We start from the raw sequence: 19,401 nt of genomic DNA, 5'->3' as shown, positions 1-19,401 counted from the left end.
GTTTGAAAACCTATGGAATTTTCCCTTGACATGTGAAAATTTAATTAGCTTCCTCTTTTATTGTCTCCCAAGCTTTTTCTTCTAACACATGAAGTGTTCAACATCCACTTAATAGAATATAAGTTCATAGTTGTGTTGGCTTTCTCTTAAGAGGACTAGGGTACGCTGCAGCCAAAACCAGTAATCCTAGCTAAAAAACAAGGTAGAGTCTTTTCTTCTTCTCTGTTGTTTATCTTAGTGTCTCCAGCAGATGAACTTAATTTTCCTTTCATTTTTCTGAGACGGGGGAGGCATTTTGTCAGCTCCAGTGTGGATCTTAGCAACAGCTTTGCAAATGTATTATCAGACAAATTATGTTGGGGAGCCGTCCAGTTAGAATTCTGGGCATATGCGACGGGCCGATCAGTGGTGAATAGAAGAAATATTGAAACCACCTGAATAATGCAAAAGCGAACCCAACCGCTAAAACCCAAACCCTGCCGATTGCGCTCATCCCGAGGGCTTCCCAACAAACCACATGTGGATGCTCCAGGCATCTGCCCTCTCTTCTGGGAGACAGGTGGGGTCAGAAGGGCGGAGCTTCAGAGCACTGGCGAGCTGTCATCTCATCCAAGGTGAGCGACCCGTTGGCAGCTGCTTCCACGCCTGGGTAGGAACCATGAGACTCACAGCGCCTGGAAAGTATTTCTGTTTCTGTTTAGAGACCAGGAATATGATTTGACATCACCTCATGCCTTTTCCAGCTGCTCGTGTTTTTTATGGGACTTATAACGAGCTGGATGTATAATTAGCAAGATAGATTTATCGTATGCCGTTATGTTGTAAAGAATATAAAAATGGTGTTGGTGGTGCAGAAATCTCTTACTGCGTAGGAATGCCGTTAATACGTCTAGCAGTGCCTGCGGGAAATCCGGTATGTGTGTTTGCACTATGCACGGGTTAGGTAGAGGATGGCAGAGTCAAGAGCTGCTGAAACACCCGAGTGGAGTTGGCCGCCATCGGCATAAGTTGGGCCGTCCCGAAGGGGCTCCCGCAGGGAGTTGCCCTCTAGGTCTGAGTGTTCTTTGGTTTTTCTAACCACCCTGGTAAAGTCACCTCCCCTAAAACGCATTCTTTCACTCTTCTTTCTCTTGAGATAGCCCACTGGGAAGCTCTACAGCTTCCTGCAGCAAACCGGTTCTCATGAATTGCGTAGGGCTTTGTAATCTCAGGCATGATTTCGGTGTCTTTGTCTCATCATCACTCCATAAACCAAATTGTGGGCTTCCTCGAGGCAAGGACAAAGCCCGGAGCTCCTTTCTGAGCCCCCTGCCACCTGGCGCACGTGATTCCTCGTTGCCAGCCACCTCTCTCCAGGCCTGCCACCTGCTCCCAGCTGTCGTCACCTCCAGCTGTCTTGTCTCCCAGCTTCCACCCTTGCCCATTACTGCCTCCTACTGAGGGGTCAAGATGCAAGCCCGGTCAGATACCTCCCCTGCAGAAAAGGCAGCAGTGGCTTCCCCACTGACAAGCCCTCACCCCAGCCTGCAGGGCCCTTCGTGAGCAGGCTCTTGCCCACTCTCCAGCCCCGTTTTCTACTACTCATCCAGAGTGGCTTTCTGTTCTTGAACCTGCCACGTTCTCTCCCATATCTGCTGGGCTTCTTCCAGAAGCAGAGCCGCGGACAAGCAGTGAGTGCAGGTAGTTGATTTGGGGGAAGATTCTAAGGCGCATCGGATACAGAGTGGGGAAGTGAGACAGGGAAGGGAAGGCAGCCACTGCAGGGTACAAAGTAGTTACTTCTGTGGGTAACTGGGGCTGGGTCCTCCAGGGCCCTCTGGGAGACTGCAGAACACAGCTCAGAGTCCACCCACCCCACGAGCGAAGGTGCTGGGGTGTTTATCTGCAGATCCGCTTCTCAGGGCTTGAGGGCTTCTCCTAGGGGCATTACCTCCCTAACCTTCTGGCCTCCATCAGGGAATCACATGTGCTCATAATAGAAAGCCTCTGCATATACAAGAATAGTGACAGCTGAGGAGACATGGGGGAGAGGCACGTTGGAAGCCTCTGTTGTAATCTAGAATGTTCTAGAAAGTTCTTTTACAAGGTCAAATCCTATCTTTCAGTTCTCAGCGTAGCTTCCTCCAAGAGGTCTTTCCTCACCACTCCCCTGCATCTAAATTGCATCTCTCCCCATAACTATATTTTTCATTTATATTATAGTTATACATTTAATGTCCATCTCCCTTCTAGGCTATATGTACTATGAAGGCAGAGACCACAAACAATTATCAGCCCAACTAAGTACAGTGCATGGGCCAGAATTGCTCAATAAGTGTCTGTTGCATGAATGAATAATGACAGTTCTCTGAAAGGAAAGCTGCATGACAACAGGCACCTTGTTCTTTTTTTGTTTATTGCTTTATCCCAAGTGCATAGAACAGTGCCCCCCACATAATAGGCATCAAATAAACATTTGTGGAAGGAATGGAGGGAGGGAGAGAGGGAGGAAGGGAAAACAAAACATGGTATCAAAACAAAAATTTTCTAACTCGTGACACCAGCCAAATTCAGCCTGCAGACATTTTTTGTTTGGCCCCTAGAGTGATTAAAAAAATGTGAATTTGTCGCCAACGTTTAAAAATTAGGAGATTGTACAGACCAAAACAATCTAGATTTCCAGCTCTTCTTGAAAAATTAGAAAATCTGGCCATCCTGCATTCCCGAGTGGCAGCAATCAGCAGGAGCCGAGCAGGGGCTGCCACTCTCCTGGCGACCCACGGCCCCCGCCTGGTCTGTTTAGCTTGTTTATGGCACCCGCCCAGCCCCATTGGCACCTGAGTTTCAACATTCATCTTAGAATTACAGAACCACAGAAGGTCAGAGCTGGAAGGACCTGAGAGACCATCATGCTCAATTTGTTTCCAGAGTACATGAGGAGAAACCAAGGCCCAGAGAGAGTAAAATCATCCACAAGAGAGTGAGAATCAGACCTCAGGCTCACTTGGCTCCCCAGGTGCTCCCAGAATATACAGAGGGAACTGAGGTGAAAAGCCCTTGGAGTCCCCAGGGGTTCTGTGCCATCTTCATTACCTTTCTAGAATTTTCCACTCCCTCCTCCAGCTCTCTCTTCAGTGAAAAATGAGTATTTTTTATTTGCTAAATCTAGCAGCCCGTAGATTCAAAATAACTATCGCTTCAACAAGATGGACTATTTCCCTCACCTAACAGTTCGAGTGTAAGCAGTTTAAGCTGGTCAAAACGTTACCGAGCACCAGGGACCTTCTGTCTTATTCTCTGCCATCTCTAAAGCATTGCCCTCATTGCCAAGATAAAACAGCTCACTTCCATGTCTATATTCCAGCCAGTGAGAAGGGAGAACAGGAAAAGGGGAGTTAACCCCACCCTCTCTTATATTTTTATTTTTTGTTCCTCTCTTCAAAGGCCAGACCCAGAAGTTGCACATATCACTTCTGCTCACATCTCATTGGCTGGAACTTGATCACATGGCCACATCTAGCTGCAAGGGAATCTATAAGGCCGTATCTAGCTGCAAGGGAGTCACATGCCCCATTAAAATTTAGAGACTCTATTATTCTGAGAGGGTAAAAGGAAGAATGGATATTGGAGGATAGCTAGCAGTTTCTAGCACAAAGTACCATGTAATAAGAAGAAGAACAATGAAAGAAAAATATTGAGGAAAAACAGTTCTCTTCAAAAGGAATAAAGGACAACTGGTCTGGGCTACACCTATAAACTTGGAAGTCAGAGAAGTATAGAAGATCTAGAGGAACAGGAATGTGAGCCCCATTTTGCAGACAGTATCTGAGACACAGGGAAGTCGAGGTGTTCATAACAGAACTACAATACATGGCCTTGACTTCGGACCCATGGCTTTCTCTTTGTGCTTTTCTAGTAAGTGCAGCCATGTGGGGTTTATTATTAATAGCTAATATCAATCAGGACTCTCAGTTTGAAGCACTGAGTGTTTAAGCTACAAAGAAAACTTATTGCATCACAAGAAATGAAAAATGCAGGGATATGAGGGATTCAGGTTGGGCTGGATCCAGGAGCTCAAGCAATATTCTCAGGGCTTGGTGTTTCTGTACCCCTCAGCCAACTTTCTTCATATAGTGACTCCCTCTCAGCAATCCCAACTAAAAAAGACCTTCTACCTCCTAAATTCCTGCACAACTCCCAGGCATCCATCTCACTGGCCCAGCCTAGAAAGCGAGGAAGAGCAGGTGAGCTCCGTCCCAACCAGATGGAGCTAGAAGGGGAGGCATGGTCCCCCAAAGGAAACTGAGGTGCTCGTTCCAGAGGAGGGTGAGAACTATGGAGGTCCAGAATTGGCTCCGAAGGTCAAAAACCCCTGTATATCCACGCCAAGGACCAGCTTGCGACCATTGTGTTGAGCAGAAATCACGTCAGTTGTTATCCTGGCCAAAGGCGCGACTCATGGTTTACTTAGGGAAATAAGACCAACAGAACAGAAATGATTAAGGGAGGATTCCAAACAGTGTTTGAGTTTTAAAACAGAAACTGGGCTCTCTTCCTGTTCCCAATCAGAGCATGTGCTGCTCGAAGCTGTCATCTCTCCACTTCCTTTCCATCTCTTCCTACCCAGTACTCAGAGCCAGAGCATCCCTTTGGTAGCTGCACCTCCCTGCGTCTTGTGGATCCATTAGAGGTTCCCTGGAGAGCTGGAGCAGCCAGCGATTGCCGCCTCTTTCCTAGCCGCTCCTCCTCCCTCCCCACTTCCCCGAAGTCCAACTCTGTTTGTTCCAGCTGAAATTAGGCAAACGCAAGGTGGTCAGGAGCCTTTGCCTGTGGCCAGGAAGGGACTCCGAGCGGGATTTATCGGCAGCCCTCCCAGGTTTCACAGTGGGCCAGCCCCAATGCCTCTTTTTATGCCTCGCCTTCCAGGCAGCTCAGTCCCAATTGGAGGCTCAACTCTGAGACCAGAGTTGTGTGTTTTTTTAATAACAACTTTATTGAGATACAATCACATACCATAAATTTACCATTTTAATGTGTATAATTTGGTGGTTTTTAGTATAGTCACAGAGTTGTGCAACCATCACCACTATCTAATTTTAGAACATTTTCATCACTCCAGAAAGAAACCCCACACCAATTAACAAACATTCCACATTTGCCTCTTCCCACAGCCCCTGGCAACCACTAATCTGCTTTCTCTATGTACAGATTAGCTTCTGGGCATTTCTTATAAATTGGCCCATACAGCACGTGGTCTTTCGTGGCTGGCCGCTTTTACTTAGCATTGTTTTCAGGGATCATCCATGTTGTAAAACGTATCATTGCTTCATTCTTTTTTATTGCCACATAATTTTCCACAGTACTACATTTTCTCCATCCATTCACCAGTTGGTGGACAGCTGGGTTGCTGCCACTCTAGCTGCTAGAATAGTGCTGCCGTGAACATGTGTGTACAAGTGTTTGCATGGGCATATGTTTTCGATGCTCTTAGGTGTATACCTAGGAGTAGAATTGCTGGGTCATATGGGAACTCCGGGTTTAACATTTTGAGGAACTGCTAGGCTGTTTCCCAGGATAGTCGCACCGTTATACATCCCCGTAAGCAATATATAAGAGTTGCAGTTTCTCCATATTCTCGCCATCCCTTATTATTGTCTGTCTTTTTGACTCTAGTCCTTTTAGTGGATATGAAGTGGTATCTCATTGCGGTTTCGACTTGCATTTCCCTGATAGCTAATTATGTTGACTGACTACTGATGTTTTCATGTGCTTATTGGTTATTTGTAATATCTTCTTTGGAGAAATAGCTACAGTTATTCAAATCCTTTGCCCGGTTTTATTAGTCCGTCTTTTTATTGTTGAGCTGTAAGAGTTATTTATGTATTCTGGATACCTGTCTGTTATCAGATATGTGATTTGTAAGTATTTCCTCCCGGTCTGTGGTTTGTCTTTTCACTTTATTTATGGTATACTTTGAAGTATATGAAGTATTACAGGGGGAAAACGTTGAAATTCAATTTAAGGAAAGGTGGCCAGAGAAGGCGGCCTCGTGGGGAGAGTGGATTTTTAATGAAGACCTACAGGAAGTAGAGGAACAGGTATCTGGTGGAAGACAAAGGGACCGGCCAGTGCAGAGCCCCCAGTGTGGCAGTTCTCCTGGGGACTCAAAGGACAAGGAAGGTAGTGTGGCTGGAGCAGAGCAAGCAGAGGGGTGGGGGTCACTCAACCGGCTTCTACTCTGAAGTGGGGGCCATGGCGCTCTGGAGTGAGGAAGGAGAGGGTCTGAGTTATATCTGCAAAGAACCCCTCTGGCTGCCTCCCTGGGCAGAGCAGACCGTCTAGAAGGGCCAGGGTAGAAGTGGGGAGGCCGGTGAGGGGCTTCCTGCAGCAGTGCAGCGGGAAGATGGTGGCCGTTTGGAGTGCGGTGGGAGAGACGGGGTGGCGAGCGGTGTCGCAGTCTGGATACATTTCGAAGGCAGAACCAGCCACAGACACATGCGATGCTGTTCCTTATTCTCACCCTCTGGGCTACAGAGACATCCCGTTTTCTGTCCATGGTCTCTCTCTGAAGGGACCCGATCTCGTCTCCATTGCCAACCAGCAGATTCCTCTTGAACAAACTCTCTCATTTTTTACACGTTCACTGTGTGCCAAGTTCCCTACTGTGAACGTTCTTATTTGTTTGTTTGTTTTGGGGGGTTGGACACACACAGACATCGAGTTATTCACTTTGCCCACACAAGGCCTCTCTCTTGTTTCTTGTGCGTTTCCTTTTAGACCTGTTTGTACTCTTCCCATCCTCTCCCCGTGGTTTAATGTGTAGCTTTTTGTTTATTTTCACGTATTTTCTCCTCGTGTGCATTTATTTGTCGTGTGCATAAATGGCGTTGTGTGAACGCCCTGTGTTTCTCACTGCCCCCCCCCGCACCCCATGGTATTGGATCCTTCCGTATCACCCCGTCCCGCACCGTGGCTCTAACTCAGTCCTTCTCGACTGGAGGCAGTTTTGCCCCTCAAGGGACTTCTGGCAATGTCATAACGTTTTTGGTTGCCACGCCTCAGGGCAGTGCTGTCAGCATCCGGTGGGCAGAGGCCCCGGATGCTGCTGAATATCCAACAGTGCACAGTTCGGCCCCCATGACAGGATCGTCTGGCCTCAGCTGTCCACGGTGCTGCTGTGGAGAAAGCCAGCATCTAACCAGGCTCTGGACCCAGAGCCCCTTGTCTTCCTTACCCTCGTCCCCATGGTGAGGACACCTGGGCTCCCCCACTGCCCACCAGCACAGACAGCACTGGGACGAGCATCCCGCAGGGACTGCTCTGAGCTTCGCACCGTCTCTCTCACTGAATCCCACCACAGACATAAAAGGCGTGGCTGCGCCTGTTAGACCTATTTCTAGAGAAACTGAGGCTCTGAGCGGTGGTGTGATGCAGCCAGGGTCACCCAGCCTGGCAAGGATGAAAGCCGGCATGTGGCCCACTCCTCTTACCACGTGTCTGAGCTGCGTCCCCAGGGTCCACGTGAATGTCCTCACGGTAAAAAGTAAAAGCCACTGGAGCAAACGCTTCTGCTTGACTGTGCGTTCTAAGAGCACACGGACTGGGTCTGATATGTTCATGGCCTCATCCCCTGGCACCTGACAGTGCCTGGCACACCCGCTTGACAGAATATTTGTTGAATAAACAAATAAATAAATAGCTTGTGGGTAGGGAGTTTTCAGCATGCGTGATTGCTAGCACTGCAGAAATGAGATTCCAAGGTACTTGCCCTCAAGGGAACAAATATCCACACTTGGGACAAGACAGGGGCCTGTCAGCATCTCTCCAGGGCCAGAATGCCAGGTGCCAGCCTGGCCTGGCCTCACCCAGAGCTTGGCCCACAGCAGGAGTTTAGCAAAGACTGTGGAGTGTTGAGCAAGTGGCCACTATAGTCAGGCTTTGGACCAGGGACACTTTGGCAGGCGAGGGGACTTGGGTGGAGCCAGGCGACCGTTGCTGCCTGCCTGGGCCGAATGCTACCCGAAGTTTCTTTCCACGTCACCCTGTAAAGGTCCAGGCCTTGCTCAATCTGAAGAGATTAGAGGTTTCGGGCATTTGGCCTAAAGACAGGTTTAGTGTGGTCCCCTGGCATTTCCTTAAATTATAAATTCATTGCCAATATTTTTAATTCTGGATATTTTACATAAAAATCTGGATGTCTCACTTCTCTTGGAAAATGGGAAGGTCTGGCAACACCAGGTCTTAGTTTTCAAAGAATGCACCCCTGGGTTCACCTCAGCCCCCCTCACTCCCCGAAGCGGAGCGTTCACACCCCCCAGGGCTCGGCGCCTCCACTTGTGTATGGCGCCGCCTTCACCCCTGGAAGCATTTACGCCTGTGACACACCAAGGCCAGGGGGTGGGGTACGTGGAGCAGAGATCGCTGGTTCCCACTCACCCCAAATCCTCTGCTTCCCCCCAGCCAGATTCCAGGCTTTGTCCGGTTCTAAACCATTCCAGAATGCAGGCTATTTACCTCCTAGAGGTCATCTCCCTTGGGAATCCGTTGTCATGGCTGAAGATTCTGTTTACTCAGTATGGTTTAAGTCCCTACCACCACCTCTCCCTCTTCCAACAAATAGAAGAGAAGCGATACTACCCGTCCAGTGTCACGTCCTCAGGAAAGTCTCTGGCCTCGACGAGGTCCGTGCCCTGTTGATGGCTCACAGCACCACTGGGTTCTCAGGTATCCAGTTCTTGGTGTGATGGTTTGATTGTAGAATAACACCATCAGCATCGTTATTAAGTGACTGGGATTGAGTTTTCATTATAGCAGCCCTGTTAAGGCCCTACCTTTACCCCTGTATCCCTCTCGACTCCCATAAGCTTAACAGCTATGTACCTGTGACACTTTTGGGATCTTCTCCACAGTCTCTTACATGTCCCCAGAGGGACAGAGTCCCAGTTTCCCACAGCAGCGACCTGCTCATGGGCCCACCCTCATTGACGTCCTCCCCTCGGCTCCCCGCTCACTTCTGTACACTGCCACCAGTGCTTCGCAGGGCACCTCCTAGATGACTCGCTCGCACCTGAACCCTGGGCTCAGGGTTTGCTTTGGGGAACACCTGAACTAAGACCCTGGAGGGTCTGAGGCTCGGACTTCATAGCTGCTTCTTATATCAGTACTGAAACTCTTCACTGGCAGACACCCCCGTTGGAACATAAGCCCCCTGTTAGAAACGCAGAGTCTCTGCTCCCACCCCAGAAGTGCTGAACTGGAACGGACATTTAAACTTGACCTACAGGTGATTCCTTCACACATTAGTCTGTACAGCGAGATGCAAACCGTGAATTCACCTGGTGACAGCTTTGCTCGTGGATCAGCCAGCCCACCAGCCTCTTTGTGTATCTAGAAGAAGCCGTGTAGAGAGTTTGGCCAGCTCGTGACTCCCCTGCCCCTCCGACCAGCCGCAGTCCCCCACTTCCTCGCGGGTATGATGACGTGATTCCGGCTCGGGTTCCGGAATCCAATACCCAGCACAGTGCCATCAGGATTCAATCAGATCCAGTTGGCGATACATGGCCTGGCCTGTCCGTTACTGCTTTACAAACTGAGAAGAAATAAAAACCGCAGTTTTATGACCCCACAGTGAAAAACTATTTGTAGAAGTTGCTAAGGTTCAAATCAAAAGTGCCCTCCCTGGAGGACTATTAGTTAATTCAGGGGACTGTGGAATCTTTCCTTTTCTTTCTTTTTCCCCATCTACCTTGAGATGTGGCCCTAATTCACTTCTGCAGTTCAGGCATCTAGAGCTTTCCCTCCTTTGACAAAACACAAGCCAAAGTGCTTAAGGACATCTGTTTATTTTATTCCTTTAATGAGAAAACCTTGCCGTTTCTTCGGGCTCAGCTGTGTTTATTTACATTGCGTTAGCCGTATGAGGCCAGCTATGAGGCCAGCGCCTTGGAAGCTGAAGGGCCGGCCCGGGCCCTCACAGCGGCCTCCAGCGCCGAAAGGGGGTCGGCCCTGCCCAAGGAAAACAGAGTCCTTGGAACTCTATAAAATAGATTTTCAAAATAAATACTGCCTAATTCACTCGGTAGATGTGGATTAAGTCAAGATGAATACAATTTGGAAAGGATTTTCTGAGGAAGTCGGGGATTTCTTTCCCCCACTGGGGGTTAAACCTTGTATTTAAATCTCCACCCCACCCCCACCCCCAGCTCTCTTTTCAGTTAAGTAAAAGATATTTAGTCTTTGTGGCTAATAAAAAAATGATGACTTTGATTGGCCTTCTCCAGCAATGATTATTTTCTTTGTAGGACCAGGAATGGTGATTTAACTCGTCACTTCATTCCATCCAGTAAGGGCAAGAATCACACATCTGCAGTTGTCATTCTGGAGGGGGTGGCTGAGGAGGAAGCTGGGAAGGGCTTTGAAAGACGTCCTAGAGGTGAATGACAGTTGCAGGGGCCTCCGGCTGAGGGGGTGGGACCCTTTGTTGATTTAATCCCCTATAATAGTGCTTCCCTGAGCCAGTGGGCCTCCATGCCAAGTGCCTCTGCTTATGTATTTTAGAGCATTAAAGGATTATTTCCAACATAAAATATATCTTAGAGATGGTTTGAGGTTGTCAGGAAAGTGTTCATCAGCAGAGACTTCCTTTGAAGCTCTGTGCTCTCCTGCGCTTGGAGAAAGACCTCACCTTTAAGAATCCCTCAACTTAAGTTGAGGGCTTCGGACTAGTTAAGACTCCCGAATGCTCCTAATTTTCCACCCGCCAATTTAACAAACGCAGACTGCTTCCCCCCACCCCCACTTCTTTTTTGCCTTTTCTAGCCCCACCTCTATGAATGCTGAAGGGCATCTGAAATAATAATAATAATAAGAGGGATTTAAGTCTTCTCTGCGAAACCTACAACAAATTGGTGGTTGGGTTAGAGTAAGAAGCTCTTTTGTCTTCTGTAAATACAGGGGTTGCCACTCACAATGCTAAGTGGTGAAAACAAATCCCAGGCACCCTGCGATCCTAAATAATGGGAACCATTTTCCTTTAGGCTTAACTAGCAGGTTGAGACGCCGGCTCCCCCAGTGTCCCACCTGCACTTTATATGGTACTTATTTCCCAACAATAGGGCTCTTGAGCTGTCTAAAGAGCTCTGGAATTCCCCTGAGCCTTTCGTGATGAGGGTGTGACTCGGTGAATGGCAGGAAGATGTCAAGGCGGTGGCACTGGAGGTCGATGTTGACAGGGAAATTGGAGGTTTCCCCCACCGTGCCCGCTTCCCACACGTCATCTGTCAGCTAGTGGACGTGCGGGCCCTTCCGATGGCAGAAGGGGAAAATTGACCGTGCAAGTCCTCCTCGTGGGGCCCAATTCTAAGCAGAAATGTGCAGTCTAAGAATCCCTTTGGAGAAGCCCGTCAGGGGATGAATGGATAAACACATTGCAGGATAGGCATACAGTGGGATATTTTTTGGCCATAAGAAGGCGTGAAGTTCTGATCCATGCTACAGCGTGGATGGACCCCAAAAACGTTATGCCAAGTAGAAGAAGCCAGACACAAAAAAGTCATACATTGTGTATGACATGTCCAGAATAGGTAAATCCCTAGAGACAACATGCAGGGTCAAGGGGTGTGGGTATGGGGTTTCTTTTTGAGCTGGTGAAAGAGGTTTCCTTATCTGTAAAACTGGAATAACTGTTTCTGTCCCACTGACCCCAAAAGACCAGCCTGAGAACCGTATATTTCCCAAAGGGAACTGTGGGTTCTGTTAGAGAAACACACTTCCTGGAGCTGGTAAAAGATGAACATCTTTTCCTTGAGAAATTAGGGTGTTTTTGTTTGGTTTTCTAATGCTCTCTTCGTCTCATTTTGGTATCAGAGAAATACCAGCCTTAAATGAGCTGGGTGGTGTGTTGCCTCTTCTTTTATTTTTCTGGCAGAGATTGTGAAGAATTGGTGCTGATTCTTCTTAAAACATTTGGTAGAATTCTCCAGTGAACCATCTGAGCCTGGACATTTTGTTTTTGGAGGTTTTTAACTATGAATTCAATTTCTTTAATAATTGTGGCTCTTTTATCCTGGGTGAGTTTGGGTAGTTTGTGGTTTTCGAGGAATTGGTCCATTTCATTCATTGTCGAATTTATGTGTCTAGAGCTTAAAAAAAAAAAAAAGTGTTTACTTTTACAGTGACTTCCAGTTTGTAACATATAACCCATACCCAGAAGCCTTCGATCATAGGGGGAAATACTTTTCTCTCTCCCTATGTGCATAGTAGTGGGTCATGAGTCATCATCTTGGTCCTCAAGACAAACCTACAAGGTAGATGGGATCCCCATTCTACCCAGAAGGACATGGAGGCTCTACCTGTGGCAGAAAAGGGATCAGTTCCAGATCTCCAGAGGCCATTCTAAGCCCCTCCACAATCCAGGTTGACCATGGCCAATCACAAGGCCCCCAGGTTCCATGGTCAACCTTCAAACCTTCAATCCAGCCCTGATTTCTTCCTATACCAGATATCATATTGTGGGGGTGGTGCCTGCAGGCCACATTGACTCTTAAACATATTTTTATTACATTTTTAAAATTAGTTGCCAACATTCAAAATCAGGAGATGTCACATAAAAATTAAGATTTCTGAGTTCTCTTCAAAAATCAGAAGATATAGCCATGCTGCATCCACAGTCCCAAAATGGCATCTCTTGGCTCGAGCTACATACCAACTGCCTCCCTGTAAGTGAAGCGAGTGGTTTGCCACAGTCCCCACCACTCCCTTTTGCCTCTCTAACACTAAAGCCAAATATCAGTTATTACATCTCATTTGCACTGTCGTCTTTCTCTAAGAAGACTTAAGGGGAAATTTCAATATTTCTTGTATCAAGAGTTGGAAAAGGAAAGACCAACAAGGCCACGTGTTTCACGTGGGCCGTATCACTCATCAAGTGAGCTGCTTAATCTCTGTAACTCTTGTCTTCTGAGCTCTGTCCCCAGAATTAAGTCCAAACCCTCCAGGCTGGCTTCCAGATCCTTCCCGACCTACTTCCTTTCATCCTTTCCTGCCCCATCTCTCAGACTCTCAGCTGTATATTTTAGGCTGTTGTCTTACAGTCGCACCTACAAATCCCAGGCTTTTATCTATGCTGCTCCCTCTGCCGGGAATGTTTTCCTCACTCACCACCCATTTGCCCAGCTGATGCTTCCTCGGCCTCGGGTCTGAGACGTGTCTGCCTCCAGGAAGCTTTTCTTGACTACACTGGGTTAGATGTCCCTCCTCTGTGTTCCCTTAGCACCCTGTGCTTATCACCAAGTAGTTTATTACCTCCTTACTGGTCTCTCTCCCCAGCTGGACTTTAGCACCTCAAGTGCAGGCATCATGTCTGTGTCTTAGTTTTCTCTATACCCCTACTTGCTAGCACAGCACATTCTGTGTGCCCCATAATTCATTGTCAAATTAGTTTTCCTTCAGTTATAAATAACAGAAAGCCAACTCAAGCTGACTCAAGCAGAAAAGTGAAGTTTGTTGCCTCAGGGATACATTAGCTCCAGGCACAGCTGCATCCAGGGGCTCAGGCTCTCTCCATCTCTTTGCTCTGTTTTCTTCTGATTGGCTTCATTCTCTTCATTTGTGATGGCAAAAACAACCCCCCCCCCCCAGCATCCTGTCAGCTCGGTAACCCCAATGAAAAGAGAGGACCACTTTTCCAGCATTTTCCAACCAAGTGCCAGACGAAGCTCTCCTCGGCCTGGCTTGAACCAGTCACTCAACGGGCTGGTTGGGGTTGCCCAACCACATGTAGGGAGTGATAAAATACTCAGAATCCTGTTACTGTGAGGTAGGAAGGGCGGACGAGAACAACAGACACTCACTTTGAAGTGTACGTTGTAAGCCACATGGGGGCCGAGAACCTAAATGGGCTTCCCAGCACATAGTAGGTGTTCAGGAAACATTCAAAGTTGAAGTGTAATCTGGTCCAGTTACCAGGGTCTGCGGGCCTTAGATGTGGCCCCACAGGACCTGGCCCCTGGACCTCTGTGCCTTCTCTCAGGGCTCCTCCCCTCTCTCCGCCCAAGCCCCACCAGCCTCTGCAGTGGTACTCGGACCTGCCAGACACACTCCCACCTCAGGGCCTTTGAACTCTTGGTTCCCTCTGTCTAAAATGTTCCTCCTCCCACGTGGCTTTCTCCCTCTCCTAAAAATCTATTCAAATGCCACCTTCTCAGCAAGATCCTCCCTGACCATGCCATGGAATTGCAACACCTCTCCACACAGCCCACTGACACAAATCCTCTGCTTTGTTTCTGTAGTATGTATCAGCTCCTGGCAGGTCAGCGGTGCAGACTGTGCATTGCCCGACTCTAGGAGACGCCACTTTCATGGTGGTCTCTGCGAATGGTGGCCCTGGAGTTGTGCATTGCACGACCTGCCATCGGCAGCCCTGCCTTCAGACATACAAGGCTTGTTTATTTGTTTGTTTGTTTGTTTGTTTATAACTATTTTGTTTGCTGCGATATCCCAGTGCCTAAAACAGTGCCTGACACATAGAAAACATTCAGTAAAAATTTTTTAATGAATGGATGAATGGATGGATGAATGAGTGAATGAATGAATTTCTGTCCCCCTCAACCGTGCTGCACGTTGACAGCTAATTTGGGGTGTGAGGATAGAGGAGACCTGTGTTCTGATGAATGCCTGTGGAACACACCCCTCGGGACTGGAGGAAGCCCCCCTGCGGTGCTTTATTGCTCCTTCTCAGGCCCCTCCAAAGATGTGAGAGTCCAGGTACACTATGTCTATGTCGAGCGAGCGCTCTGTCTCCATTCAAGAGGAAATTGATTTTCTACTCAAAAGGATTGTTTGTTCTCTCCTCCCCGCCTCCTACTCTTTAGAGTCCCTGGTGGTGGGTGATAGGACACTTCCCACTGTTCATCACACCATGACACCCCTTCGATCGTTTAGCTTCTCTAACACCCTTGCTTTCCTGATACTCAGCACAAAGAAGCCTTTGGGCTGAGACCATTGACGGTCCAGGCAGTTGAAGTTGCATTCTCTAGGGCTGAGTGGCATAGGGATGAAAGAATGTGATTGGAGCAGACCACCCTGGACCTGAGTCCCAGTCCTGTTACTTAATAGGTTAGGGACACACCATGCCTCAGACCGTCATCTGTAAAATGAGTATTATAATAATGCCTACCTTACTGGGTTTTTTGTTGGACAGAATGACACATGCCCCGAAGACAGCCTGAGTGATCTACTTTGGATACAAATCAGATCTTTTCATTGTCCTTGCTTGAAATCGTTCCTAGGTTCCAAGTCACACTTTGAATAAAGTTCAAGCTCCTCCTTAAGGCCTGGAATCTCCTAAATTATCTGCTTCTCCTGCCGGGCTTTCTCCTCTGTCTCCAGCCTGTTACACTCACTCTACACTCACCTTCTTTTTGCTTCTAAGACACGCAAAGCTTGTTCCTGCCTCAGGGCCTTTGCACCAGCTGTTCCTGCTACCTGGTCATCCCGCGACCGGCTCCTTTGTTTCATTCGAGTCTTTACTCTGATGTTACCTCCTCGGAGCGACCTTCCCTGAACGCCCCATCTCTAGCAGCCCTCCCCAAAACACATATACACGGACTACTCGACCTGCCTCGCTCTTTCTCTTTCTCTCTCGTCCTCCAATACATCCTCATGTTTCATTTTTTTCAGAATACTTGTCACTATCTAAAATGCACCCCCCCCCAAGTAAAATGTAAGCTGCAGGCAGCAAGACACTTTCCATGTCTGAGAGCAAAGAGACAGCATAGTAGTCTGGAGCAGGAGTCAGCAAAATCTGGCCTGCCACCTGTTGTTTTTTTTTTAATAAAGTTTTATTAGAACACAAGTATGCCCATTTGTTTATGTGTTGTCTGTGGCTCCTTTCAAAAGACCATACAGGCCACAGAGCAGAAAATATTTACTATTTGGCCCTTGATGGAGAAGTTTACCCACCTCTGGTCTAGAGCATGGACTCTGGAGCCAGACCACTGAAGTTCAAAGCCAGCTCCACTTTCTAGTCATGTGACCTCAGACAAGTCACTTCACCTCCCTGTGTCTCAGTTTCCACCTCTGTAACATGGGTATAATAGCAATGATACTTACCTCATGGGGTCAGTGGGGGCGGGTTAATGAGTTGACACACGTGAAGGGCTTAGAACTGTGCCTGCTGCACACAGTAAACAATTTTTGTAGACGAAATTAATAAATGTAATAAATAATAAAAAATGTCTTTTAAAGAACTGCATCTTTAGAAGAATGTTGTTGGTTGGGGTAAGAATGTCCTCTCTGTGGAAGCTTTGCTGAAGTATCACTAATATAATAACAATAATAATAATAATAAGCAGAAGACCTACAGCACTGGTGAGGACGTGTCGGTGCTGGACAGAAGCAGTGCTGGGTGTCAGGCTCTGTTCTAGACGCTTGGTACGAACTTCTGTAACCACACTGGGCCTTCATGCTATGAAATGCCCTCCGTCCTGGACAGCATGTCCAGGTGATCGCCTCATCTGGGTCTGTCTGGAACTTTCCCAGTTTTAACACTCGAAGTCCCAAGTCCCACATGAGGACAATTGGTTCCACACTCCATAGTTCACAGCTCCGTTTATCTATTTATTATTTTTTGCCCTTTAAATTTATGTTCTAGGAAAATGCTTTAAAAGCTGTTAGACACCTCCAGCTGAAAGAACATTTTCCAGAGGATAAAAAAAAAAAAAACCTAAGAGGCTAAGTAGTTGCAGAAAACTCCCAAAGAGGAACCAGTTTAGACATCTTCCTTTGTTCTCTTAAATTCGACTATGATTTTATCATTTGTATTCAGCGTGACTCTTTTGTGATTCAGCGATGATGGGATTTATCCTACAGTTCTTTTAGTAAAATTCTTGTTATTTCAAATAGACCGGTTTGCTGAGCTAAGATCTTTTCTATTTTCTGTTCTATGAAACTGTCAAAGAAGCCAGGTTTTTTTTTTTAACTTTACTGTTCAAACATGCGAATTGGACTATTTTTTCTTTACAATCATCATTTTCTTGTCTTCCTCTTTTAAACGAGCTGATCTGTTCTCCAAGAGTTTCCAAGTAATTAAACCCAATTAAAACCATTAAATTCTCTCTTTTAATGACAACTTTATTATTAAAAGCTAACCACAAGGAGGAGGTTTAACTGGCAAAGCCCTCCATTGTGTGTTAATCCGTCCCTAACCTCTGGCTGACACTTCCAAGTGATAAACCCCACAGAATAGTGAGGCCGGTTTAATGAATAGCTTTAATTAATACTTTTCTTCCTTGTGGCAGAGTAATTATTTGTTCAGCTTGTAAACAGCTACTTGGTGGTGATTTTTTAAAGGCCCAGTTGGCTCGCGTGGTGTGATGGCTTTGATTGGTTTTGTGTGTTTGTGTGTGTTTCCTTTAAAAGAGAGTGGAGAGAGGTCTCCGTTCCAGACTAGGTGCAGAAACGCATTGTCCTGAAGTTTGGGGTGCCAAGGTAATCAACACAGAAGAAAAACGAGGCAGATGCAGGTGGCAGGCTGCCTGTATTTGCAAACTGTCTCCAGAGTGGACAAGTCAGCCCTTAGCAGCACAAGTTTGCAAGCCCAGACAGGGTCCCCACCGAGACGCTCACAGCAGTCTGGTTACTGAGACGAAGAGGCAAGGGCTGGGATGGAAAAGCGCCAAGCTCAGCTCCAACCCTGCAATAATCCCCCTCACCTTGGCTTCAGGTGGTACTTGAGACACGGACAGCCAAGTGCAAATGCCGGATGTGGCCAGCAAGCCCCCAACAGGTCATTCTGTAAATAATGACGACTAACCTGCCAGGAGTGCTTGCTCTGAGCCCACCACCCACGTCAAGTGCTTTCCATGATATATCAGCTCACAGACTCCCCCCGTCACTTTAGGAGGTAAACGCTGCCCATGTCATACAGATGAGGAAACGGGCATGGCGACTTACCCAAGGTCATGCCCCTTCTAGTAGGAAGGACAGAGCCCGGGTTTACAGACAGGTGTCCGGCGGCAGCAGTGCTTCTGAACTGCTGGGTCACACTGCCCTTGAGACAAGAAAACAACATCTTCCACTCAGCTGGCTGGGAGAGATGGATTTTTTTTTTTTTTTTTTTAATTTAGCTCATCACTTAGAAAGCTGGTTTCATTAGTAAGGTTGCCCACTCAAAGTTGACTGACTCACACTAAGGACTAAGCCTTTTTGCTACTTAAAAATCATTAGAGCGGTGATTCTCTACCAGGGCTAGTTTCGCCTCCCACGTACATGTGGCAGTGTCTGGAGACATTTTTGATGGTCACAACAGGGCGAAGGATGCTACTGGCATCTAGTGGGCAGAGGCCAGGGATGCTGCCAAACACCCTGAAATCGACAGGACAGCCCCCGCAACACAGAACGATCTGGCTCAAAATGCCAACAGTGCTGAGGTTGCAAACCTCTGATTTACAGAATGCTCAAATTTGTCATTTTAGAGACATCCTGTAAGCACAGAAAAGCAATGTTAATGCCCCCACCTATCAGATCCCCTAAAGAACTAGGCCAAACCTTTCCTTTAAAAATAATTAAATAATATTCTCAGTGATTTTGACCGTTAACCAGGCCACCAGAAGTTATTGAGAAACGCATCTAAGGAGCTAAGAGTTCTCACCCAAACATTAGCTATTGATGAACTTGCTCATGTGCGGCTGTTGGAAGACCATTTCCCAAACATCCACCTTCAGAAAAGCCTCACGAGGAGCATGAAGCAGGGCTAACGGATCCGCCACCCAAGAAGCTTTATGCTGGGGGAGTGTTCAGAAATCTCTGGATGTCTCTTTGGAGCCACCAAGATTTTCCCTCCCCTGGGAGCACTCAGAGATGCATTTGGAGCAGGAAAGATAAGCAGACCGTCCCAGAGGGCTTACACCTGTGACTGGGCTTAACATAGGACGTCAGGGTCCAGGCATCTCGGAGTAAAGACTGTGGGCTTCCCCACCCTCATCTTGAAGGACTGACCGTAGCATTCCCTTGAGACATCCCTTATGAGGATGAAACAAACAGATGGCTCCTGTAAATAGCCAACCTTAGCTCGCTGTGAGAAAAAGTCAGTATTCACATGGAGCTGTTTTGGTTGGTCGGTTGGTTGGTTGTTTGGTTTCTTTATGAAAGTTCCTTTGGAAACATTGCATTTGATACCCATTAATGGTATCTACCAAAATGGGTCTTCCTACAACACACCCCTTTCTGACTCCTACAGTGAGGTCCTAAAAAGTTATGGGCCACTAATAAGTAGGGGGAAAGGCCAGGGCCAAAGAAGGGGTTCGGAGCCTTCCAGGGCCAGCTAAAGTGATCTGATTCCAATCTCGACCAAGGTTTCTGGTTCCCGCAAAGCCAGTCCTGGCCTTGGGGGGTGGGGAGGAAGGCGGTAAGAAGTGAGGGATT

General features: G+C 47.4%; 1 protein-coding gene across 6 annotated transcripts in view; it reads left to right on the top strand.

The window, feature by feature from the left end:
- EYA2 (EYA transcriptional coactivator and phosphatase 2) overlaps positions 1 to 19,401 on the top strand; it is a 207,942-nt gene that overhangs the window by 141,619 nt on the left and 46,922 nt on the right. The window lies entirely within an intron of this gene.

The sequence above is a fragment of the Rousettus aegyptiacus genome, unplaced genomic scaffold (assembly GCF_014176215.1).
Source record: "Rousettus aegyptiacus isolate mRouAeg1 unplaced genomic scaffold, mRouAeg1.p scaffold_m13_p_12, whole genome shotgun sequence".
NCBI lineage: Eukaryota > Metazoa > Chordata > Mammalia > Chiroptera > Pteropodidae > Rousettus > Rousettus aegyptiacus.
Note: the sequence above shows the minus strand (reverse complement) of the source record. Positions and strands in the feature narration are given on the sequence as shown.